Below are 18528 nucleotides of genomic sequence, written 5' to 3' on the forward strand. Positions count from 1 at the left end.
CTGTTGTTGTTGTTGTTAGGTGTCATTGAGTCTGTTTCAACTCATAGTGACCCTATGTACCACAGAACGAAACACTGCCCTGTCCTGCACCATGCTCGCAGTCATTGTTATGCTTGAGCCCATTGTTGCAGGCACTGTGTCAATCCATCTCATTGAGGGACTTCCTGTTTTCCACTGACCCTGTACTTTACCAAGCATGATATCCTTCTCCAGGGACTGAATCCTCCTGATAACATGTCCTAAGTATGTAAGACGCAGTTTCGTCACCCTTACTTCTAAGGAGCATTCCGGTTGTACTTCTTCTATAGCAGATTTGTTCGTTCTTTTGGCAGTCCATGGTATATTCAATATTCTTCATCAACACCACAATTCCAAGGCATCAGTTCTTCTTCGGCCTTCTTTATTCATTATCCAACTTTTGCTTGCATATGATGTGATTGAAAATACCGTGGCTTGGGTCAGGTACATCTTAGTTTTCAAGGTGATATCTTTGCTTTTCAACACTTTAAAGAGGTGCTTTGCAGCAGATTTGCCCAATGCAATGCATCTTTTGATTTCTTGACTGCTGCTTCTGTGGGTGTCGATTGTGAATCCAAGTAAAATGAAATCCCTGACAACTTCAATCTTTTTCTCCATTTATCATGTCTATCTGCCAAACTGACAGACACGTTGCGGGGGGGGGGTCTATCTCTCTATTTATAAAACCATTGCCATTGATTCAATTTCAACTCATAGCAACAATATAGGATAGAGTAGAACTGCCCCATAGGGTTTCCAAGGAGTAGCTGGTGCATTCCAACTGTTGACCTTTTGTTTAGCAGCCAAATACTTAAACCACTGTACCACCAGGGCTCCGTATATGAAACAAATACATGGATTTTCAAGACTATGGGCTTGTTGAGAGCAATGTAGATGTTATCCTCATGCTAGAGCTCCTAAGGCCCAACAGAATCCCTGTAAAATACTATGCGCTTAATACATTTTAGATGAAATAATTATTATTTCATTTTTCATAGAGAACTTTCCTGAACCAGAATGATACTTTAAGGATGGGGTGCTGAGGAACCTCCTTACAGCCTAGAGTTGAGACTACAGTCTGTACAGAAACTGAGGGAAGAAGGTGAGTTAATAAAAGATAAAAGGCAAATACATGTCTCTAAATCTATATCTCTATCTCAATTCTGTATCCCTATCGTCAGTCAAGAAAAGAATAAAATGGTGAATGCATAACTGTGAGTGGGATATGTTTTTTTCTGATTGTAGGTAGGAGTTTCGGGAGAGATTTTACAAGCAGTGAGAAAAGCACTTGATGAATAGCCTGGAGACTGTTTTTTTGCCCTAGGTATGCTGCTAATAAAAGACAAAACTTTGAACAAGTTCCTTAACTTTCCTGAGTGACAATTTCCTTATCATTAAAATTGAGCTAGAGGACCTCTAAGGTTCTTTTCCGTCCTAAGAATTTAAGAAGGAAATTAAAAAAATGGAAATATGACAACAGTAAGAATGGGAATTCATTGAAATGCATTTTGTAAAATTAGGAGCAGCAGCTGATTTATAAGAAGCAATAACATGTTCTGCGAAATGATTAATTGTAATTGAGCAGCTTCTATTGATATAAGGATGGATAGATCTCATGAATAAATTTGTAAAGCTCATTCCAAACTAGTGTTCTCTTTTGAGCAAAAAAGGAACGGCAAGGTGCTTTCCTTTTTTAATTAAAAAAAAAGTATAGATAGATTATGAGTAGAAAAGACTAAAAGTTATAAAGTTTACACTAGGTTAGAAGCCAATGACTAGTCTCTGATTCAAAGCGATGTACTAAAGGAAGAAAATAAGAAGTGTTATAAGTGGCCCAGACCTAAACTATGTCCTTTATACTTGACAATGTGTCCTATGCTCTTCCTGTATTATATTATGACAGGGAATAGTTACCATTTGTTCCATTAACTCAAAAGGCTATGGCCGTGTTCCAAACATCTCATCCTTCCTCTGAGAAGCAGTTATAAACCCACTATCCACTAATGTATATGAATATACATTATAGATTAAGTTTATATATACAATATGACTCACTGCACCAACTAGGGGTAGCATTATATCACATCTCATTTATTTTTGCCAATTATTAATTTAAGCAATGATATGTCCTTATTTTTTATTTTATTTTATTTATTTATTTTTTATGTCCTTATTAGCAGGAAGTCCAGTGTCTTAGGTTTAAGGGCTTCTCCTTCCCTAATATCCCAATTTATTCAGGGGACTTTCTTACGCCAAAGGCTGCCAGTAATATTTTAATTGCAAACTTACATTGGTCCTCTGCTGTCACGGTTTCTCATCGCCATAGTGTCACTATTGAAGATTAGTCCTGTTCAAACCATAGATGTTCATCTGCTTGGTGGTGATGCCTTTCTAGTCTAAGTTCCTACATTGGCTTCGATGGTGCTGTATCCTGGGGTTCAGTGTATAGAGTGCCTGCTTAAGACTCTGAAGTTATTTGACCTGCATTTTAGTTTTGTCTTTGTTTCATTTTAGCTGTGTGACTTAAGCCAAGTTGTCTAATGTTCTCATTCTCAGTGTCCTCATCTATAAAATGAGGATAATAATTGAATTTATTTCATAGGATTGTTGAGAAAATTAAATGAGACAACACATATTAAGCAGAGTGCCTGGCAAACCCACAAGGTTTGTGGAAAATGTGTGCTCCTGCTCTTACTGTGACTATGACTACTACTATTATAGTAACCTTTTCCAAAAGTGTGACAACATTTCAAGGTTGCTGTAATGTACACCTTGTTGTTGTTGTTGCTAGGTGCCATCAAGTCAGCTCCGACTCATAGTGACCCTATAGGGCAGAGTAGAACTTCCCTGTAGGGTTTTCAAGGAGTGGCTGGTGGATTTGAACAGCCGGCCTTTTGGTTAGCAGCCGAGTTCTTAACCACTATGCCACCAAGACTCCAACATTCACCTTAGTGGGCTGCCTGTGTAAATTCATCTACCTTCACCCCAGAGTTCCACAGAGCTCAAAACAATTGACCAAGAGGTTAAATGTTTCTCTAATAAAAATGGGCAAAGTTTTATGAACAGGAAACTTTCATTTGAATGGCTAATAAATACAATCTGACTGTTACTCAGGAAAATATAAGTCAAGATAACAATGACATAACATTTTATACCCATCAGATCTACAAAATAAAATTTTCGATAACACTAATTATCTATGGGGTTGTGGAGCAAGGGTGACCCTCATGTGCTTTGGGTGAGAGGGTAAGTCATTGCAACCATTTTGCTGGCTCTAAGCAGTAGGGAATGGACAAGTATACTTTGATTTGTTTGTAAAATATAATGCTTCAGAACAGTATTAAAAGGAATGAACATGGGTACTGAGGAGCATAATGTTTTTTTCTTTTCACGTTTTCAAGGTTTATTCCCGTTGTAGCACGTAGAGAACTTTATTTCTCTTTATGACTAAATAATATTCTGTCGTATGTATATACCACATTTTGTTTACCCATTCATCTGTTGATGGACACTTGGATTGTTTCCACGTTTTGGTTATTGTAAACAATGCTGCTATGAACATTGTTGTACATATATTTATTTGAGTCTTCACCTTAATTTCTTTGAGGTATGTGTTGTAGTAGTTGTTGTTAGGTGCTGTTAATTCCAACTCATAGTGACCCTATGTACAACAGAATGAAACACTGCCTGGTCCTGCACCATCCTCACAATTGTTGCTGTGCTTGAGCCCATCGTTGCAGCCACTGTGCGAATCCATCTTGTTAAGGGTCTTCCTCTTTTCATGGACCTTCTACTTTACCAAGCATAATGACCTTCTCCAGGGACTGGCCCCTCCTGATAACATGTCCAAAGTATGTGAGATGAAGTCTTTCCATCCTTGCTTGTAAGGATGTACTTCTTCTAAGACAAATTTTTTTGTTCTTTTGGCATCCAAGGTATATTCAATATTCTTCACCAATGCCATAATTCAAGTACATCAGTTCTTCTTGGGTCTTCCTTATTCATAGTCCAGCTTTTGCATGCATACGAGGTGATTCAAAATACCATGGCTTGGGTCAGGCGCACCTTGGTCTTCAAAATAGCTTCTTTGCTTTTCAACACTTTAAAGAGGCCTTTGCAGCAGATTTGCCCCCATGCAATATGCTGTTTGATTTCTCGGTTGCTGCTTCCATAGGCATTGATTGTGGATCCAAGTAAGGTGAAATCCTCGACAACTTCAATGTTTTCTCCATTTATCATGATGTTGCTTATTGGTCCAGTTGTGAGGATTTTTGTTTTCTTTCTTTTTTATTGTACTGTAGGTGAAAGTTTACAGAGCAAATTAGTTTCTCATTAAACAATTAATACACACATTGTTTTGTAATGTTGGTTGCCAACCACTCGATGTGTGGACACTCTCCCCTTCTCCACTCTGGTTTCCTTGTTTCCATTTGTCCAGATTTTCCTGTCCCTTCCTGCCTTCTTGTCTTTGCTTTTGGGCTGGTGTGCCCTTTTAGTCTTATATACATGGCTGACCTATGTATGCTGTTTTTTTCATAGGCCTGTCCAATCTTTGGCTGAAGGGTGATCTCAGGAGTGACTTCAGTACTGAGTTATAAGGGTGTCTGGTGAGCATACGGAAACCCTGGTGGTGTAGTGGTTAAGTGCTATGGCTGCTAACCAAAGGGTCAGCAGTTTGAATCCACCAGGTGCTCCTTGGAAACCCTACGGGAGTTCTACTCTGTCCTATAGGGTCGCTATAAGTCGGAATCGACTCGACGGCACTGGGTTTGGTTTGGTTTGGTTTTGGGGAGCGTACTCTCGGGATTTCTCCAGTCTTCTGTCAGACCAGTAAGTCTGGCCTTTTTCTTGTGAGTTTGAATTTTGTCCTTCTCAGAGCAGTCTGGGGTGGTGGCTGGGTCCCATCTAGTTGTTCTGGGCTCAGTCTGGCAGAGGTTGTGGTAGTTGTGGTTGATTAATCTTTTGGACTAATATTTCCCTTCCATCTTTGGTTTTCTTCATTTTCCTTTGCTCTAACTCTAACTGAGATGGGACCAGTAGATAAATCTTAGATGGCTGCTTGCAGGCTTTTAAGACCCCAGTCGCTACTCACCACAGTCAGATGTAGAACATTTTCTTTATAGACTATGAGCCAATTGAGCTAGATGTTCCCTGAGACCATGGCCCCCAGCTGAGGAAAATAATGTTGAGTTAAAAAAAAGCAAGTTGCTAAAGGAGATATAGAATATATTTTATGTGCATTAAAAAAAAAACAAATATAAAAACCTGTTGCCGTTGAGTTGATTCTGACCATAGAGACTCTATAGGACAGGGAGAATATTGCCTCATAGGGTTTCCAAGGAGCAGCTGGTGAATTTAAACCGCTGACCGTTTGATTAGGAGCCATAGCTCTTAACCAATGTGCCACCATATTAAAACATGCAGACTAAAGATAACAATTTTAGGATGTTAATTACTTCTGAGGAATGGAGAAGGTGATCACAAGGAGTAGAGAGGTTTTAGTTCTATATATAACATTTTATTTCCTTAAAAAATTTTAAGACAGCTTGGTAACATGTTAACATTTGTTACTTATATATGATGGACTCAACATTATCTATGAAATCATTTTTCTTCCTTTCTATAAACATAAAGTATTTAAAAATTGACAGTGTAAAGAAATTTAGAGGGAAAAGGGTAGCTCATTTAGCCTTTGAGATTATTAGAAAGCAGTGAGAGAGTAAATAAAATCAGATCACTACCTTATTTCATATATCAAAAAGAAATCCATATGGGTTAAACTCTAAATAAGAAGAAAATAGGCTGTATTTTGTCTGATAGTAGATAGGGAAAATTGTTTCTAACCATTTAGACAAAGAAATCCCACAGGAAAAGATTAATAGATTTTTCCACATAAAAATTGAAGCTCTCTATGTCCAAATACTGTAAAAATAAATAATGAACTATTTAAGTTGATATTCTTAATATGTAAAGGATTCTTGGAAACAAGAGAAATAAAAGCATTACAGGAGAAAAATATGAAAATGACATGAACAATTTCAAATGAAGTAATACCAATGACCAATGTGAGAAAAATGTTCAACAACACAGTTATCAATTTATTGCTTCTAAGGTTCTTCTACCCATTTTTCTTTTCCAATGAGCACAGTGTTAATCCTTCAGTAAAGGGCGCTAGAGGGACATTACAGAAGGCAGGGGCCTTCTCTTGCTGGTCAGCTGTGCATGTGTCGGGGGACATCCAGTGGTGCTATGTCCCAGCTCCCTGCCCAGAGCACACAGCCCCATGGCGATCTGTCGCTTTGGCCCAGGCTCAGTGACCACCTTCCTGTGGCCTTTCCAGTGCATACACTGCGTGTCAGGGCTTGAGCCTGAGATGGCACCCAGACATCCTCTGTGTGCCTCTCTAGCAGTGCTGGCTCACCTATGCCCTAAAGGGTTGTTTCTCACCGCTTTTCCAGAGCAGATGCCATATGCTCCAGCCTGGATCCACTCTGGTGCCTTAATACACCCTGCGCCCCAGCCTGCCTGCCAGCCTTGGCTCACCTGTATACCAGAAAACTGTTTCCTGCATGCCCAGTGACTGTGCACCAGCTTTGGCTTGGGTAACCCAGTAAAGTTCTCTGTAAATTTTTAAGGAACCCCAAATGTCTCAAGTTTCACAGCAAAAAAATTTAACACAGACATACTGCCCTTTCTTTGACTTTTATAATCATTCTTAAAAAAAACCCAAAAGATACCAAAAATAAACACCTATTGCTGGCCAGAGGATCCCAACTCATAGCAACCCTACAGGACAGAGTAGAACTGTCCCATAAGGTTTCCAAGGCTGTAATTCTTTACAGAAGCAGACTGCCACATCCTTCTCCTTTAAATCGGCTGGTGGGTTTGAACTGCTGACCTTTTCTTAGCAGCCAAGCACTTAACCACTGTGCCACCAGGGCTCTTCATTTCTAGGTAGTGGGTTCTGTACTTGCCATGAAACAGAAAGAAAGGATTTGATTTTACATATATCTAGTGCTCTTGCTGATCTCTACTGAAAATCTTGCTTACTCCTTTGTATCCTAACTGTAAGAAGCTCTTGCTGATCTCTACTGAAAATCTTGCTTACTCCTTTGTATCCTAACTGTAAGAAGCAGGTATTGACTGCAGCCGATATCAACGATACAGATTTATTGATCTGAGCTAAATATCGTCTCAAGTAATGTCAAAGTCAATATATGCTTAGGAGACCATTGATCTTTTATGAAGGCTAAAAGTTTGTCGATATCTTTATTATTGCACCCATGTATTATAAAATTTCTCTTATAAAAGATAGTTTTCAGGAAGTCTATAGTTTATTCTGAAAGAGAATCAGAAGACTATTTCGGACCTGTTAATATTATGGGTGTGGAGACTAAACAATGATACAGCTGGTGGAACTTCACAGATTCTTTCCTTAGTGACTGGAATTTTAAGTGGAGTGTGGCTGGAGCAGTGTGATGCTGCCATCAGTCCTAACAAGGCTGAGGGAAGAGGTGAAGATGGGCTTGACAGAGTCAAGAACAAAAGTAGCAGAGCAGGACTGGGAAGAAGAGCAAAGTTGAGAGCAGTCATTTTGAATTTTACGTGTAATAACACTTCTCTATTCTGCATAACCTTGTTATGTAAGGTTCTATTATAGTAAGCGGAGATGATGCCCTGAAAGAACAAAATATCCTCAAGGAATATATTCATAGTTTTTAAAATAGGAAAGAAATTGGTACATGCAAATGAAAGTAAGATTTTGATACCCAGCACAAAATTCTTCCTTTGAAATTAAGGGTTTACATTAAAACAGGACTGATCTCTGGTTAGAGATGAGTGAGAACCATTGCCACCAAAGAGTTAGCATAGAAGGACCTAGGTAAGTGGAAAAAAACTGTTTTTGGAACTTTCCTTTGGTCACTCTCCTGGTTTAAGAATCCCCAGTCCTAAACTATATTGGAAAGTATCTTTTATTTGATCCAAAATGGGTGATTCTTTACAATAAGATACTTTACAGTGACCTGCTCTGTTTGAAAACCTGGTGCTGTCAAGTTGATTCCTACTCATAGTAATGATAAAATATTAATCCTTTCAACAACAGATTAATATGAAAATAATTTTGGACACAAATAAGCAATATATCTATAGTGTTATCACTGAATAAGGGCAAAGCCCCGAAGGATTACTAGAAATATATCAATAACTCCCATAATTCAATAAGAAAATATATAACATCTGAAGAGAAAAAGAAGACAAAGCCTATTGCAGGTAATTCATAAAAGAAGATGTAAAATTCTATTATGTATATAAAACATTAGCTTCGGTAACAATAAAAAAAAGCTGATTATAAGTGTTGTTGTTGTGTGCCGTCAAGTCAATTCTTACTCCTAGAGACCCTACAGGACAGAGTAGAACTGCCTCTAGGGTTTCCTAGGCTGAAATCTTTATGGGAGTAGATTGCCAAGTCTTTTCTCCTGTGGACTGTCTGGGTGAATTCCAACTGCCGACCTTTTGGTTAGCAGGCTTAGCTTTTAACCATTGTGCTACCAGGGCTCCTGTGGCTCTCAAGGAAGATAAAATCTCAGCTCTTTCACATTTCTTGACACCACAGGAACTTTGTTAGCAAATTGTGGTGCAGGCACATGCTAGAGTATTAGACTGGTGTTGAAAGTAATTGTATTCATTTCCTGTGGCTGCTGTAACAAAACACCACCAAGGGGGTAGCTTATCGAAGCAGAAATTTATTGTCTCACAATTATGGAGGCTAGAAGTCCAAATTCAGGGTGTTGGCAGGGCCATACTCTCTCTGTCCACTCTAGGGGAAGATCCTGCCTTGTCTTTTCCAGCTTTTGGTAGCCCAGTTCTTTTCTTGGTGCTCCTTGGTTTGTAGATGTGTCCTCACGTGACTGTCTTCTCCCTGTGTGTCTCTCTGTGCCTGCTCTCCTCCTTTTTAAGGACACCATTCAGATGGGTTTAGGACCCACACTATTCCACTAAGACCTCATGTTAACTGTTAACATCCTCAAAGATCCTATTTCCAAACAAGGTCATGTTCACAGGTACTAAAGGTTAGAACTTCAGCGTATCTTTTCTGGAAACACAACTTAATCCATAACAGCCATGTTCTCAAAAATTATTATCAATATATGAAAATTCTCATGACATATTGATTAGAGAAAAAATAAATTATAAAATACAGTTTGATACATTTCTTAAAAAGTACATAAAAGTAAATAAACCCGTTGCCATCCAGTCGATTTGAACTCATGCTGACCCCACGTGTTCCAGAGTAGAACTGAGCTCCCTAGGGTGTTCTTGGCCATAATCCTTATGGGAGCAGATCACCAGGTCTTTCTCCTGTGGTGCCGCTGGGTGGGTTTGAACCTCCAATATTTTGGTTAGCAGCTGAGCGCAAACCATTTGTGCCACCCAGGGACCTTAAAAAGTGCCTAACTAGTTGCCGTCGAGTCAATGCTGACTCATAGTGATCCTTAGGACAGAGTAGAACTGCCCCGCAGGGTCTCCGAGTCTGCAAATCTTTATGGAAGTAGACTCCCACATCGTTTTCCTGTGGAGCGGCTTGTGGGTTCAAACCACTAACCTTTCAGTTAACAGCTGAGTGCTTAGCTTCTGTGCCACCAGGGCTCCTTAGAAAGTGCATACGTGCTTGGAAAAAAATCTGCAAGTGTATATATGAAAAGATGAGTCTAAGCTTATCTTAAATATGATGGCATCATTTTTTAGTTCAGTGATTCTCAAACTTTAGCATTCATCAGAATCACATGGAAGGCTATGAAAACACAGTGTGCTGAGCACCACCTCCACAGATTCCGATTCAGTAGGTGAGGCCAGAGAATTTGTTTTCTTCCCAGTTTCCGGGGAGATACTGCTGTTGCTTGTCAGGGGACCACCCTTTGAGTACCAGCATGTTAGTCTATGTGACAGTGTAGTGTAGTAGTTGTGAGTATGAACTCTGGAGCCAAATTCCTTGGGTTTATATCTGATCCTGCCATCACTCCCTTGGTGTATGACCTTAAGGAAGTTTTTTAAATTCTCTGTGCCTACTTTCTCATCTGGAAAATGGGAATGATAATAATAATTAACCCACAGCATTAAGCCGTAAAAATCTTAGCACAATGCCTACCATACTGTATGTTCTCTTGTCATTACATTTCAGCTTGTCTAGAAATCATAAGTATGTTGACACCAGGGATTTTACTATTGGCCTTACCGGGTTTTTTGTGTTACAACTGTGGACCATAATATTATAGTGAAAAGCGTACGATTTAGAATCAGGCAAACTGTGATGTGCTAGCTCTAGTTTCCTATCTATAAAATAGGGCAATAACTTCTCTCCTGAATTGTTTTTGGAAGGATTAAATGTGATCACCTATATAAAATACCTGACAAGTAACCTACATCCGTTGCTTGTAATTGCTTTGACTCTATAGATCAATTTGGTGAATGGCCATTATCTGTCATTGCTGTTATTGATGATAGGTGGCTTCTCCTCTTTATTTTTTCTTGATATGGCTAGAGGTTCATCAGCTTTATTGATATTCTTAAGGAACCATCTTTTGGTTTTATTGATTTTCTCTACTATTTTTTTCTGTTTTCCCTTTCACTGACTTTAATTCTCCATTGTTTTCTTGGTCCTGCTTACCCTGAGTTTCATTTGCTTTGCCTGTTCTAGTTTCCTAAGATGAAAGCTGAGATAACTGATTTGAGAATCTTCTTTTCTAACATAGGCATCAGTACTATAAATTTCCCTCTAATTGCTGTTTTGCTGTATCTCACAAATTTTGATGTATTCTATTTTCATTCAGTTCAAAATATTCTCTAATTCCACTTTTGATTAAAAAAAATTCTTGGGTTATTTAGAAGTCTGTTACTTAGTTTCTAATTATTTGAGAGATTTTCCAGATATTTTGATATTTATTTCTAATTTATTCATTATGGTCCATGAACATACTTTGTATGATTATAGTGGCTTTTAATTTTATTGAGACTTGTTTTACAGCCTAATCTAAATTTGAGTTTTATATGCATTGAAAAGAATCATATCTCATGTCAGTAGGACAAGTTCGAATTTCTGCTCAGGGATGTAGAGAACTGGATAGAGTGTTACTTCCAGCCATACATCAAGGAAAAAGCCAGACAAACTATGGGTTCATAACTTCTTTTAAGCACTCCAGAGACCTGAGGTTGTGGGATAACAAACTAATCTCAAAACTACTGAGAGATAGGCACCTGAAGGGATAGATGGGGCACAAACACTTGTATTCCTGTTACCAGGTAGAAATCTCAGGTTCTTGCTTGGCACGACTCATATGGACCAATAAATGAGACACTGAGGTGGGAAGGCAGAAAAGCACCTTTATTTTATTGTGCAAGGAAAGGAGTCAGTGGGAGTCACTGCTGCCGAGACTGCTCCCCAAGGGCAAGGGGGAAAGTTAGTTTTAAGGGGTTTATAAGTAGAGGGTTCATACAAGTTATGTCAGCAACATTCTTAATTATACTATGCAGGCTTGATGAGGTTTACATATAACTTCCAGGCAAAGAAAGCAGGATTCTAATGCAAAGCTGTGGGGGAAGAAGCCAAGCAAAGGAAACAGGATTCTCATGCAAATGCTATGGGGCAAGCTAAACAAAGAAAGCAGAATTCTGATGTGAAGCTGCTTGAGGTAGTGGAATTTTCCACAGCTTGGGGAATCGGTCTTATTCCTGAGACAGATGCTGTCAGACACTTGCAAAAAGAATTCAGCTAGAATGGTTGATGAGTTAGTGGCCTGAGTTCAGATTAATGAGTGTGAAACACCTCAGGGCCACAGATAAAGGGCATGTTCACACTGCTTGCAGACTTTTTCTCCACGACCACACAGGACACTCATAGGGAAGACTGACATAAGCTCTGAGAAAAGTTCCATTCTGATGCAGGTGTGTGGAAGGGGACAGCCCCTTCTGTGGGATGTACATAAAGCTTTGCCTGGGCCTTCCTCCCTATTTCCCCTATGCAAACCTGCTGTAATCTACAGGAAAAAGGGAACAAAAAACTGTCACCTTTAAGGCATTTGTGAAAACCAATTATAGCTGGAGGAAGGGGATAGAAAAAAAAAAAAAAAACTTGAGGGGAGGGACAGGAATATGCTGGGCACTGAGAACTACAGTTGAAGAAACAGTCTTTTAGTTTAGGTTTAATAAACCTTGTACCGTCCCTGGGTGGTGCAAATTGTGAAGTGCTAGCTGAAAGTTTGGCAGTTTGAACCCACTCAGAGGCACCTTGGAAGAGAGGCCTGGCCATCTTCTTCCTGAAAGCTCACAGCCTTGAAACCCTATTCAGAGCAGTTCTACTCTGAAACCAAGGGACTGCCATGAGTTGGGATTGGCTGCATAGAAGCTAACAACAAACAAGCATTGAACCTAGATAGAGGGAATCAAGGGTGGGGATTATCTTTCTCATTAGCTTTAAAAGAAATGAATTGTACTTTTTTGGTTGGTGGTCAGTTGTTTCTCCCTATTCTGCAACCAATTTATTGGATGACCTTGGAAAAGTTAGTGAGTTTTCCTAATCTTCAATTTCTTCAGTTGTTTAATGAAAATTACCATTTTTGTACTTGCATTTTACTTTGGCAGAACAGAGTTCTCATTTTGTTCTGCTACTTATTTAGCTGTGATTATTAGCTTACTTATATATAAAACAAAAATATTTAAAAACTGATGACAGTAGGGAACATTTACTGAGCATTTACTAACTGTGAGGCATTCTTGCAAGCATTTCATTTGCATTCTCTCTTTTAACCCTTATAGCAAGCCCATTGAGTAGGTACTGAATTATCTTCCTTCTATAGCGGAATTGGGAAAATCTGCTGCAAAAGACCCCGTTAAAGTGCTGAAAAGCAAAAATATCACCTTAATTACTAAGGAGCACCTGACCCAAGCAATGGTATTTTCAATTGCCTTATATGCATGCGAAAGCTGGACAGTGAAAAAGGAGTACAGAAGAAGAACTGGTACATTTGAATTGTGGTGTTGGTGCAAAGTATTGAATATACCATGGACTGCCAGAAGAATGAACAAATCAGCCTTAGAAGAATTACAATCAGAATGATTCTTAGACATGAAGATGGTAAGACTTTGGCTCACTTACTCTGGATGTATCATCAAGAAAGACCAATCGCCAGAAAAAGATATCATGTCCGGTAAAGTAGAGGGTCAGTGAGAAAGAGGTAAGCCCTCAAGGAGATAAATTGGCACAATAGCCACAGCAGTGGATTCAAACATACTAATGATCATGAAAATGGCACAGGACCAGGCGATGTTTTGCCCGTTATAAATAAAAAAACAAAACAACAAACAGACCCATTTCTGTCCAGTTGATTCTGACTCACAGCGACCCTATAGAACAGAGCAGAACTGCCCCATAGGGTTTCCAAGGCTGTAATCTTTACGGAAGCAGACTGCCACATCTTTCTCCTGCAGAGTGGCTGGTGGGTTCGAACTGCTGACCTTTTGGTTAGCAGCTGAACACTTGACCACTGTGCCACCAGAGCTCCTCTGTTATAAATACGTCACCATAAGTCAGAGCCAACTCGACGACAACGAGCAACAGCAACAACTGAGGGATAGGGAGTTAAAGTAACTTGCCCAAGGTCACACAGCTGGTGCAAGGTAGGATTTGGATTCAAATGCAGCTCCCCTGCCACCACACACACACACAAAGACCATTGCCATAGAGCCAATTTCAACTTATAGTGACCTATAGGACAGAGTAGAGCTGCCCCATAGGGTTTCTAAGGCTGAGGTCTTTACAGAAGCAGAATGCCACATCTTTCTCTCACGGAGCAGCTGGTGGGTTTGAATTGCTAACCATCTTGTTAGCAGCCAAACTGTTAACCACTGGTTCACCAGGGCTCCTCTCAAATGAGCTCAGTTGGCTTTGAAGCCCACACTGTAATCCACTATGTTCTACTGGCGTATAAGATTATTTACAGTTTTCTTTATTAAGAAATTTGTAATTCCATGATTTAATAAGATTTTAGTACACTTGTCTAGGAGCCCTGATGGTGTAGTGGTTAAAAGCTCAGGCTGTTAACAAAAGGTCAGTGGTTCAAATTTACCAGCTGCTCCTTGGAAGCCTTATGGAGCAGTTCTACTTTGTCCTATAGGGCTGCTATGAGTCAAAATTGACCCAATGGTACACAACAACAACAACAAGGTACAAACCAGTAACTTGACATTTTCCTCCAAAAATGGAAGGTTCTGAGAGACAAAGAAAGAGACAGGCAACTCCAGTGTGACCACGAAGGTTACCTATGATGCCAGTCCTGGGAAGCAGTAGGACCAAAGCAGATCTCTGTACCCCACAGTGGAAGGGTAGGGTTTTTATAGTGGTGGTAGACAATTGTGGCTCCACGCTAGGGGCATACATAAGAATGCAGACTGCAGTGAACTAGTGGACCCCACGGGGCCCCCATGTTTGGCCTCACAAAGCCTGTTTCCCCTTCACTCTACCCCTGGAGGCTGGCTCTTACAATCTGACATACCCCCGGCTCTTGTGCCTCAATGCAAGAGACCCTGTTCCCTCCCTGCCAGGAACAGATATAGAAGTGGGGTTGGCCAGGTGCCATAGGGTGCCCACACATATGCAAAAGACTGATAAAGTTACTGTATGGTCAGAATAGGGAAAGCTTCCCTGGTGAGGAGAAGAAACCAGGAGAAGGTGACCCAATTCCCAGCCTCCTTATCAGAGAATGCCCTGGGCCCAAGGCCTTTACCTAGGCAACTGGGATGGGAGGTACAGAGGCAGACTATTCCCTCAACAACACTTGAAATGCACGAAGAAACTCCATTTTAAACATTTGGTCAGATCATTAACTTGATATGGTTCATCAACTTGTAGCTATTTTAATATTTCAAAGAATTGTTATAGCCTTTTGAAATATTTTTATAGAGTGTTTTGAGCCTCTTAAAAATTACGGTGACTGTATTATAAAAAAAAAAAGATGAGTTAAGTAATCAATACTATTCTTTTTCACCTACTTGGAAATCGAAAATTCCAAAAAAATTTTTCAGAATTTCCCCAAATATTCTCCTTTTAAAATCAATTATTTTATTACTGGAAAATTCTCTCACATGTTTGGCAAATAGTGCAGATAGATCAGGGTGCTTTCTTTACCAGCATGATCATCGAGGTATAGTTACAGGTTGTTGAAAAGGGAAGAGAACAGATGAAAAGAAAAATGAACATTTATTATATGCAGGCTTTGTTTTATTTATTATAACTGCGATAATCTTATAGTTCACAACAACTCCTAGATATTATTATTATCCATGTAAAATACGAGAAGACTGAGGAATAAATACTAAAATGATTGCGGTCTCAGTGGGTGGCAGGAAGCAGAAGAGTAGGGATTTTTATCCCTGTTGATCTAATGCCAAATGTCTTCCTCTTAGCACCAGACCCGTGTGAGCCCTTATAAAGTGGTAACAGTGGCAGTGGCTGGCTCCAGGGTCTGCCGTGGCACAGTTAGGAATGGTAGGTCAGGGCAGTGTGGGTGTCTTTAGTTGTTATTGGTGTTGGCTGCCACAGAGTAGGCCCCCAGCTCGTGGTAACTCCACGCACAATGGAATGAAACCCTGACCAGTCTTACGTTGTCCCCGTGATCCACTGGGGGAGTGCTGTGCTTGAGGTACATGAGCCAGGAATCAAACCCAGGCCTTCTGCACGGAAGGCAAGTATTCCACCACTGAACCACCGCTGTTCTCAGGTGTCTTTCAAGAACCTGCAAAGCAAAACACTCCAAAAAAAGACAGTCTTGGAGATCTAACTTAGCCATAGTCTGTCAAACAAGAACTTTCCAAACCTGTTTTCCCTAATTTCCGCCTTCTCCAACATTAGAGGAGTCGGATTTGGTCTAGTGAAATGGGGAGTGGACGTAGAAGAACAAGGTGGGAAATAAAAACTGAGGTTCCAATCCAGTTCTGCTATTGAAGTGGCCCTTAGTTGGAGGAGGGGAGAAGTTTGAATCAGTTGAGAGGCTGCAAATTATGTTGCTATATTGTTGTTGTTAGTTGCCGTCGAGTCAATTTCGTGTGTCCGAATAGAACTCTACGCCATAGGATTTTCAAGGCTGTGTCCTTTCAGAAGCAGATGGCCGGGCCTCTTTTCTGAGGTGCCTCTGGTTGGGTCTGAACTGCTAACCTTCCAGCTAGTAGTCCAGTGCTTAACCACTCGTACCACCCGGGGAGCTGTTATTTCATTATCCATATGTTGTATGTGATTACATTAGGCCAAAAAAGCCATTGCCCCTGAGTCTATTCTGACTCATAGTGACCCCATAGGACAGAGTAGAACTGCCCCATAGGATTTCCAAAGCTGTAATCTTTACGGTAGCAGGTTGCCACATCTTTCTCTCAAGGAGCCGCCGGTAGGTTCAAACTGCTGATCTTTTGGTTATTAGCCAAGTTCTTAACCACTGTGCTACCAGGGCTCCTTGTTATTATATTAGACAGGACTTTTTGTTGCCTAAAAGTTTCTAGAAAGGCTGTACATTTTATCAGAGTTATCATCCAGGGGTGGGGAAGATCAAATTGAGGGTCATCAAAGGGAGAAATTAAATTTGCTTCTGAGTTTCTAAGTTTGGCATCTTCAGTAAACTGCTATATTTGTACATACTATTTCCTGTTACAGAAATCTGAAAAAATTAGAATATACCCTCACAAGATTCAGGGATTTGATTTAATTTAGATGCACGTACAAATTATTTCAGAATGAGGGGGGAAAAATATAAGATCCCAGCCTCCTTGAGTTCTAGAAAACTCAAAACCAAACCCATTGCCTCCAATTGATTCCAACTCATAGTGACCCTATGGGACAGAGCAGAACCATAGGGTTTCCAAGGAGAGGCCAGTGGGTTCAAAATGCTGACTTTTTGGTTAGAAGCCATAGCCCTTAACCACTGTACCCCGTGGCTCCTTAGTTTTAGAAAACAAAACAAACGTTGCTGTCAAGTAGATTCCAACTCATAGCGACCCTGAGCCCCTACTAATTCCTAACCTGTACCTTTTTGTGTAGAAGCCCCGATGTCCACATTCCTAACCTACACTGTTTTGTGTTGGCTCCCTGATGGCTCAGTGCTTAAGCATTTGGCTGCTAACTAAAAAGTCAGCAGTTTGAACCCACTGGCCACTCCTTGGGAGAAAGATGTGGCAGTCTGCTTCCATAAAGATTACAGCCGTGGAAACCCTATGGGGCAGTTCTACTCTGTCCTATAGGGTCAATATAGGTTGGAGTCCACCTGAGAGCAATGGATACCCTTTGGTGTACCTGCTCAGAACACTTGACTGTTGGTGGTAGCTTTTTTTGGCTATTGCTATCTGTATAATGCCCTTCATTTTGTGTTCCCTCTGTTTGGAAACTCTAGTGGCGTAGTGGTTAAGTGCTGTGGCTACTAGCCAAGGGGTCGGCAGTTCAAATCCACCAGGCGCTTCTTGGAAACTCTGCGGGGTAACTCTACTCTGTCCTATAGGGTCACTATGAGTCGGAATCAACTCGATGGCACTGGGCTTGGTGTGTTTTTTTTTCTTATTGTCTGTTTATTATTTCATCATTATTTGAATGACTAATTCTAATAAATATTGAGTAAATTTAGAGAAAAAAAATAGTTGAGGCCAAATACTTATCCTTTGCATAAATTGCAGGGCTTTATACAAATATATTTGATAGTGTTTTTTAACTCTTCTCCTTGTATTGCATTAATAGCTAAGATCTGGTTTAGTCATTGGCCGTTTTTTGGAAAACTATTCTAGAATAGTACTGTGCAACAAAACTTTCTGCTATTATGCAAATGTTCTCGATCTGTGCTGTCTGATATGGAAGCCACTTGCCACATATGACTATGGAGCACTAAAATATGGCTTGTGTGGCTAAGGAACTAAATGTTTTACTTTAAGTTGATTTTAAACTAAATTAAAATTTTAATAGCCACATATGGCCAGTGGCTACCGTGTGGGGTAGCTCTAGAAAATCCATCTTTAAAATAAACCTCTGGCTTCCATCAATCCCCTTATGGACTTCTTATTTTATTACACCACTTCCTTTCATCTTAAAGAATATTACAGAGAATAGAATGCTTTCTTTCTTTTGTCTTAAAGTTTAAAAAAGCAAGCCTGAGCTTAGGGAAGAAATGCTTTTGTAAGAGTTCAGTATTTTAGGCCAAATTGTCCATTTGTCTTGAGGAATCTCTGGCTTTGAAATTTTGGTGCTGTTAGCACGAAATGAAACCTCGATTTCCACGCTTCAGAGATGGTATTGGTAAACATCAGCAGTGTGTAAGGCGCACACAGCGCCAAGCAAACAGGCACATGCGTTGAGGGCTGTGCTTAACAGTCCTGCCTCGGGATCCCCACAGATTCCTTGAACATCCTTTTCAAAAACTCTCCTATCCATTCCACTAGAAGAACAGATGCGTCTTTCCATATAGTGCAATCAGCAAAGTTCAAGAGACG

The 18528-nt window shown here is 40.0% G+C and overlaps 1 protein-coding gene across 1 annotated transcript in view; it reads left to right on the forward strand.

Moving 5' to 3' along the window:
- The first annotated feature begins 1083 nt into the window (after nucleotides 1-1083).
- The window catches only part of ZPLD1 (zona pellucida like domain containing 1), a 223408-nt gene continuing 205963 nt past the window's right edge, over nucleotides 1084-18528 (forward strand). Inside the window, exon 1 of the mRNA XM_049858108.1 lies at nucleotides 1084-1120. The gene's annotated coding sequence lies outside the window, so the exon portion shown is untranslated. The remainder of the gene's footprint in view (nucleotides 1121-18528) is intronic.

This window comes from Elephas maximus, chromosome 18, assembly GCF_024166365.1.
Source record: "Elephas maximus indicus isolate mEleMax1 chromosome 18, mEleMax1 primary haplotype, whole genome shotgun sequence".
NCBI classification, from domain to species: domain Eukaryota; kingdom Metazoa; phylum Chordata; class Mammalia; order Proboscidea; family Elephantidae; genus Elephas; species Elephas maximus.